This window comes from Arachis ipaensis, chromosome B8, assembly GCF_059453495.1.
Source record: "Arachis ipaensis isolate K30076 ecotype BB chromosome B8, ASM5945349v1, whole genome shotgun sequence".
Classification (NCBI taxonomy): Eukaryota; Viridiplantae; Streptophyta; class Magnoliopsida; order Fabales; family Fabaceae; genus Arachis; species Arachis ipaensis.
Window position 1 is genome coordinate 103,595,613 of NC_142443.1, and position 9,118 is coordinate 103,604,730.

Genomic DNA, 9,118 nt, shown 5'->3' on the forward strand with positions numbered 1-9,118 from the left:
TTCTCAATCCTTGCCAGGAGTGTCTTTTAGCCTTTATATTTCTTTAGTTGTTGGCTTTACTTTCTTGTTATTTAATTTTCTGCCTGTTTATCTACATAACCAATAATATGCACACCTCACTATGGTATTTTTATTAGTTTGCACTTGTGACAAACAAATTAAACTCAGATTGTGGGTCATTTGTTAGTTTAGAACTGTACTTGCAATGAAGCAATTCTTTCTATTGACAAAATTTCAAACTGACATTTGGGCTGCACCAGGCATCTTCTCAGCATCTCTTTATACATTTCACATGCTTCATATAGAGACTCTCCTTCTTGTTGCTTGAAGGTTTGAATATCAGTCCTGAGCCTAATCAACCTTTATGGTGAGAAAAACTTAGTTAAGAACTTGCTAACTAAGCCTACCCATGTTGTAATACTTTTCTTGGGTTGGGTCTCAAGCCATTGCTTAGCCCGATCTCTAACTGAGAATGGAAATAAGAGCAATCTATAAACCTCAGATGGCACATCGTTAGTCTTTACTCTATCACAAATTTAAAGGAAATTGGATATATGTTGATTTGGATCCTCTTGTGGGCTTCCTCCAAATTGATAATTTTGTTGCACTTAGGTGATGGGTTGTGGTTTGAGTTCAAAATTACTGGCATCCACATTAGGAGTCACAATACTACTCCACAATTTCCAAGTCTAAGAGTAGTATATGATCCCAAAGTTCTTCTGGCCTGATGGCCATGATCAGCATTATTGGCATTGACATCATTGTGGTGATTGTCTGCCATGTTTATAGCTGACCCCTATTTAACTTCTTCTATAACTCTCTTGTTTCTTGCTTGTTTTCTTAATCTGAAGAGAGTGAGTTCAATTTTTGAATCAAATTTAAGAGGTTTTCTTCTTGATTTTCCTTCATAAACACAAGATCACCAAGAGAAGAAACAATTGGAATTCCTTTCGTCAAAGTGAAAAAAATTCCAATAAGTAAAGAAAGAAAAATGAAAGAAAAATGTTTGATCTAGGTAATTGATGAACGAATTTTTTATGGTATATGATGGCCGGAATTCACTCCCCATATAAAAATTAATGAATCCGTTCTTTTGGCAAGCGCACCAAAAATATCGTCAAGTAATAATCCACTAGGAGTGGGATTGTATCCACAGAGATTGGTAGATTTGAGAAATTTTAATCAATGGGTGAATTAGTCAAGCTGAGCAATATAGATCGTGATTGCAGAATTGTAAATGAGTAGAAATGTAAATAACTCAAAAGTAAAGAGAAGTAGTAGAGTACAGAAAAGTAAATGGCAAGAATGTAAAGTGCAAAAACATAAATGACTTGATTGTAAATGGGAATGGGGAATAACAGAATGTAAAGAAAGCTATAAAGAATGTGGAAGATGATAATAGGGGAAATTCTTTGAGATCAGAAGATGTTGTTCTCTTTGGATTAAATCCAGCTCATCTCATCTTCAATCATGCAACTCATTGACCTCTTGGTAATCATGATTGATCGAACCCCAATCACTTGGTGATTCAATCTCTCAGATCTTGATTAATAGCTAATTCCTTGGTCTAATTGCTCATGAAGAGAAATATGCTTGGTCCCTGATTATACCACACATCCTCATAGATCTAAGTAGAGGGTGGATTATATGTCACCATATCCAATCACCAAAACCCAGATTCTACTCAAGTGTGAGAAGGGATTTCTAGCATGGTTTCATGTTTCCTTTTCCAAGGTTCCCATGAAACCCATTTTGCATTCAACCTCTTTCCCAAGATTATTGAGCACTAACATTAAAACAAAATTCCTTCCAGCAAATCAAAGAGAAGATAAAGAGAAGAAGAAATTCACTATCATTAATCCATCAAGTACAACAGAGCTCCCTCTCTCAATGAGAGAGAATTTAGCTACTCATAGCTTCAGAGAAAAGTATAATAGATGGAAGAGATGAAGTGTAAAGTAAAACTAGATCTAAACTTAGCAATGCCAACCCAATCCAACCCCCTCTTTAGTACTTCCAGGGGGTATTTATACTACTCCTATTACTAGAATTGAGAAAATACAAAAAAAGGAAAAGAAAATTACAATTGGAGGGAAAAGAAAACTCAATAAATGTGACCTTCCAGGCTTGGCGTGTGACTGGCGTTTAAGTGGCGTGCCACACCTAGCCTCTAATTTGGCTTGGCGCGCCATGCCCAGCTCTTCAAGTGGCATGCCCCATGTGTTGGCAACCCTGGCGTGCCACACCTTCGAACCCAAGTGGCACGCCCAGGGTCTTCTTAAACTTTGGTTGGCCTGGCGTGCCACGCCTTCGAGCCCAAATGGCACGCCCAGGCTCTTCCTTCTTGTTCTTCTTCCCTAGACATTTGAACTATCGTGGCACACCCAAGACCTAGCGTGCCACGCCCATTGTGGTTGCTTCACTTTCTTCTCTGGAATTTACTACTGGCGTGCCACGTCCACCAGGTGGCGTGCCACGCCCATGGATAACCTTCTTCACTTCTCTGGAAAACAGAACTGGCGTGCAACGCCCATAGTGCATGCTTTTTTACTTCTCTGGAAAATAGAATTAGCGTGCCACGCCCAGTGGGTGGCGTGCCACGCCCAGTGGGTGGCGTGCCACGCCCAGAGGGTGGCGTGCCACGTCCAGCATTCTTCCTTGCTCCAGTAGCTGGCGTGCCATGCCCAGCATTCAAGTGGCACGCCCAGGTGAATAATGAGGCGTGCCACACCTTCGACCTCAAGTGGCACGCCCAACTTTGATTGGCCTTCTCCGGTGTTGGCGTGCCACGCCTGGGTCTTCAAGTGGCACGCCCAAGTGAGGATGAGAGCTGACGTGTCACGCCTTCGACACCAAGTGGCATGCCCAAGTGCTTGGACCTTCAACCTCATCTCTGGAAACTTGTACTGGCGTGCCATGCCTTGATGTTCAAGTGGCACGCCCATCTTAAGTTGACTCCTGCAAGCTTGGCGTGCCACGCCTGGGTCTTCAAGTGGCAGTCCCAAGTGATGGGCCAGAGCTGGCGTGCCATGCCTTCGATACCAAATGGTACGCCCAAGTGCTTGGACCTTCAACCTCTTCTCTGGAAACTTGTACTGGCGTGCCATGCCTTGATGTTCAAGTGGCACGCCCATCTTAAGTTGACTCCTGCAAGCTTGGCGTGCCACGCCTTCGATACCAAGTGGCACGCCCAAGTGGTTGTTCTCTTCTAGATTGATGAACTGGCGTGCCACGCCCCTTTTGTAGCCTTCAACATTGCTCTTTGGATACTGGCGTGCCACACCCAGCAGGTGGCATGCCACGCCCTTGTTAAAAACTCAAGCATGCTTCTCTGGAAATCATTACTGGCGTTCCACGCCCTGGTTCTGGCGTGCCACGCCCATATAAAAACTTTGAGGATCCTTTCTGGAGAACACAACTGGCGTGCCACGCCCAGCTCCTGGCATGCCACGCCCACATACTTTCATGGCTTTGTTCCAAGTGGCACGCCAGTTTCACACGCCCAACTTTATTTTGTTGTTTTCTTCCGTTTTTGTTGCTCTTTTCACCTAAAATTCAGCATAAACCCATTTCAAAGCAATGTACCAGAATATATATATCAATTGATGCATGGAATTGCATTGATTATATCAGATTATGTCTCTTTTATGATCCTAGTTTATAGAAAAAAGGGGTAGATGATGCAAGTCATCAGTATAGAATTTCTCAAATGAAATCTCATTGCAAGTATAGTTTCTAAACCAAAAAATAATCCTTTCATGCAAAAATTTGGTTGTCACAAGTAACAAACCCCAATAAAATAACCGAAGTATTCAAACCTCGGGTCATCTCTCAAAGGAATTACAAGGAAGTGTTCTTGTTATTGGTTATGGAACAAGTATTTTTGGGGTTTTGAATAGGGAACATGAAAGATAAATGGCAAGGAAGTAAATGAAAACTCAAATAATAAAAAAGGTCTTGGCAAGGGTTGATGGTTAAGGATCTATATCCTTGTCACTAACCACAACATGATAATTGCAAGGATTAATCTCATTAAGTCATCTTCTAACAAGTGAAGAAAAGTCAAATGAGCTACACCAATCCTAATCCATAAGTCCTAGCCACCTCACTAATTAACTTGGTAGAAGCTAGAGTCAATGGACACCAATCATCAACACATGGACATTAGCAACTCGATTTCACCTAAGTTACCATCCCAAGCCAAGAACACAAAAATCTACACTAAAACCCAACCAAGCATTTTATCAAACACTTGGAAGGCATAAAAGGAAAGCAAGATAAAATTGTAAGAAATGTAAATCTACAACTACCAATTACAAGGAATTAACAATAAATCAATTGGACAAGAAGAAACATAAGACATAAATGGCATTAAGAAAAATAGAAGAAACAAAAGTGCATCAACAATAAAGTAAACAAATACAAAGAGTTGAATACTAAACTAGGAAGGCAAAGGTAAAGGAACAAGAAATTGGAAAGAAAAAGTAAATCAAAGCATGAATTAAACCTAGATCTAAAGAAAGATTAAACTAAACCTAACCTAATTCTAGAGAGAAGAGAGAGCTTCTCTCTCTAGAAACTAACTAAAGCATGATCCAAACTCTACTATGTGCTCCCCCGTCCCCTTTGACTCCTCTTAATTTCTGCATATAATAGGCTCAGAAATGAGTTGGATCTGGGCCTTGGAAACTCAGAAATCGCCCCCAGCGTTTTCACTTTAATGAGGTCATGTGCGACCATCGATGCGTACGCATGGGTCATGCGTACGCGTCGATTGACGTTATTACTATCCACGTGTACGCGTCATGTTACGCGTACGCGTCGCCATGCGACTTCAAATTCACGTGTGCACGTCAGTGAATGCATCCCAAATCCTTGATTTTTCATGATTTCTCCACTTTGCATGCTTTTCTCTTTATTCCTTTGATCCATTCCTAGCCTTTTCAACCGAATTCACTGACAAAACACATCAAGGCATCTAGTGGAATCGAAGGAGAATTAAAATTAGCTATTTGAAGGCCTAAAAAGCATGTTTTCATACTTAAGCACAAATTAAGGAGAATTATAAAACCATGCTATTTCATTGAATAAATGTGAGAATAATGGATGAAATCCACTAAAATTAAGCATAAAATATACCATAAAATAGTAGTGCATCAAATCTCCCCACACTTAAACCAAGCATGTCCTCACGCTTAACCAAGAAAGAGACAAAGGGTATCATCATTTATTCAATGCAAATAAACTATATGCAATCTATCTAAATGGATGCAATTACTTGGTCAAAACAAATCAATTCCCAAGAAAGCCAATATAAGCATAAGGGCTAAAGGTATTAACAACCAAGCCAAACCACAATTGAGTTGAGTTATTAAAGATTATACAAACTTGCAAGAAAAGGGATGATCATGGTGAAAACATGTAATTGAGCAATTGAACCCTCACCAGATGTGTATCCGCTCTAGTCACTCAAGTGTATAGGGTTGATTCACTCAATTCTCCCCTAATCATGCTTTCCAAGATTTGTTTTTCATCTAACAATCAACAATTATTTCATGCATGCATACAAATATCATGAGGTCTTTTCTTAGGTTGTAATGGGGCTAGGGTTAAGGTAGGATGCATATGGTCAAGTAGACTTGAAATTTGAATCTTTGATTAACTTAAACTTCCCACCTAACCTATATAGCAACCTATACAATTCTAAACAAACCTAACTACCCATTCTTCACTTTTTCACACACTCATGCATTCTCCTCTTGATCACAACTCATATGCATTGATTATTATTGGACTTCACTTTGGGGCATTTTGTCTCCTTTTTATTACTTTTCTTTTTTTCTTTCTCTTTTTTTCTTTTCTATTATTTTTTTCTTTTATTTTATTTTTCTTTTTGTATATATATATATTTTCTTTCTTTTTTTGCAATAGAGTACCTAGAAAAGTATCAATGCATATGGTTTTACATTCAATTAACACATGAGTATGTACCCAATTCCTATGATTTTGAATGAAAATACAAAACACCCTTTTACTCAACCAATGTCCCAAGTTTCCCCACACTTGAATGATACACACACTCACTAGCCTAAGCTAATCAAATATCCAAATAAAGGACATTTATTGTTTTTCGCTTTAAGGCTTGTAATGTGCTAAAATTAAGAACAAAGTAGGTTAATCGTAGGCTCAAAGTTGGCTAACAACGGAAGATAAAAGGTAAGGCTATTTGGGTAAGTGAGCTAATTTAAACAATGGCCTCAATCGTATAAATACATGTATACACAAAAATAATGGACATATAGATTCAAACAAATCAAAGATCACAATCATAGAAAGAGACTAATTACACACAAGAAGGAAAATAGTGGTTATAAGATGTAACCACACTATTAGGCTCAAAACTCACATGCTTGTGTTCTTAGCTCAAAAACATGATCCACAATATATATAATTCAAGCAAGTTCCATAATTTTTTTTTTACTCAAATCAATTGGGGTGCTCTATAGATAAATTCCTTGAAAAATTTTATTATTTTGACTAAGTTTATTTTGTATTTATATGAAACATAAGAAAATGAAACAAGAATATCCTAAAAGACCTAAAAAATAAAATGCAAAAGTGTTAGGATTAGAAATTTATCACCCAAAAATGCCGACTGGTCGAACAACCTCCCCACACTTAAAAGTTTGCACCGTCCTCGGGGTATCCAAAGATGAGAAAGGGGGTACGACGACTCTCCGGATTGCTACCTTCAGCAGGTAGGTTAATCAGTTGCTGCATGTTCTTTCTCCCGCTTCCATTTTTGCTTAAGATGACTCATCCTGAAATTAGAAGGCAGGATAGAAAGAAAAGTAAATGCAAAAGCAAGGAAGCATAAATTGTTGGAATGAGGTAAAAACCACTAGAATTGAGTGAGTGAATTATTGTGACATTAAGGAAAATAGGTGTGTGGGTTCTAAATTGCATGCGGTCTGGAACACACACTAGTATGGAAGCTCTGTCACAATTGCATAAGAGAATGCACTTCACTCTTTCTAGTGTGCTTGAGATGCTCTAAACTTGTAAGTTAAGACAACCAAACAAGCAATAAAAAAGTAGGGAAGCATTCAAGCCAAAAAATATATGGATGCATATGGTCAAGAAACACAATGCATTAAGATTAACGCATAACATCCATCAAGAAATTACCTAATCAAAGAAAGGGGTTCAAATCACATGGTGGCCAAATCATGCAATTCAAAAGATTTAGAAAGCTTGAAGGCAATATTACTTGTACTTGGTGTGAAAAGATGTTAAACATGAAAAACTCAGAACCAAGTAACCAACTATAACCTCAACAGAGAATCCAACAATGACAATTCAAAAAATAATTATGCTAAGATAGCATTCAGTTAGTAATAAGCAGCAGTAAACAGCAAACAAAATTAATAATCCAACACCTATCATGAAAATTAAATGAAAATTACACTAACTAAACAACTAACTAACTAACTAAAAGAAATGGTTATAGATGGTATTTGGTAGTGTTGGATGATGGTTGAGGGATGGAAAGAAAAGAGAAGAAGAGAGAATAAGTAAAGAAATGGAAAGAAGATGAGAAAAGAAGTGTGTGAAACAACGCGACCCACGCGTACGTGTGGGATGACGCGTGCGCGTGGTTAGGGGAAATGGGAGCGATGCATACGCGTGGATCATGCGTACGCGTCGACAGAGTTGTGCCTCGGGCACAAAGTTGGCATGAAGCAGGTACAACTCTCAGGTTTTTGTATGGAGGTGGAGATTTGGGATCCACGCGTACACGTGGGTGACACGTGCGCGTGGATTGGCGAAAAATTTGGTTTTACGCGTACGCGTGGGTGACGCGTACGCGTGAGTTGGCCTTTGTTTTTCAAAATTTTGCCATGTTCTTGCACCAAACCAAGCATTTCAAACCTCCAAACAGCTACAAAAACACCACAAAACCTTATTTAACATACTAGACTACTGATAAACCCATATTTTATGATATATTTTGTGCTCAATTCAAGTGATTTATTCAATCCTTCACCCACTTATTCATGTGAAATTGAATGGTTTTAATTTCCCTTCCTTATTATGTGATATATGTGAAAAACATGTTTCCTATGCTTTAAAAATAGTTATTTTAATTTCCTTTTATTACCATTCGATGCCGCGATTTGTGTGTTAAGTATTTTCAGATCTCCTAAGGCAGGAATGATTTAAAGGATTGAAAGGAAACATACAAAAATAGAAGGAAAGCACAAAATGGAGTTTTTGAAGAAACTGGCAGCGACACGAACGTATGGACGACGCGGCCGCATGCCTAGCGCGAAAAGGCAGTGACGCGAACGCATGACTGACGCGGATGCGTGCCTTGAGCAGAACACAGATGACGCGTACGCGTGACCGAAGTGAACGCGTGATAAGGAAAACTCTAGATGACGCGACCGCGTGACCCACGCGGACGCGTGATAGACGCCACGCACCAGAAACTGCAGAAAATGCTCCCAGCGATTTCTGAAACCCTTTTTGGCCCAGATCCAAGTCCAGAAAGCACAGATTAGAGGTTATAAAGTGGGGAAATGCATCCATTCATGGGGAGGTCTTCAATTATTCACTTTTCATAGTTTAGATGTAGTTTTTAGAGGGAGAGGTTCTCTCCTCTCTCTTAGATTTTAGGATTAGCATTCCTCTTAAAGGATTTAGGATTTCAACTTCCTCTCAGGTTCAATATTTCTTTTACTTTATATTTCTCTTCTACTTTCAGATACTTCAATTCTCTCATTTAATTACTTATGTTGTCAAATCGGCTTATGAACTCTTTATGTTTGGATTAATTTTCTTTTATTAAATACAATTGAGATATTTCAAATTTATGATTCTTATTTAGTTTTTTTTTCTATATTCTTGGCTTTAATTGATTAACTGGAGGCTCTTGAGTTATTAAACTTATCGTGATTGTTGATTAATTCCTCTAATTGACTGGAATTCCACTAACTCTAGTCTTTCCTTAGGATTTGGCTAGGACTTGGGAATCTAACTAATTAGTCCACTTGACTTTCCTTTGCTTTAGGTTAACTAAGTGGGGTTAAACTCAATTCTCATAAGAATAACTTGG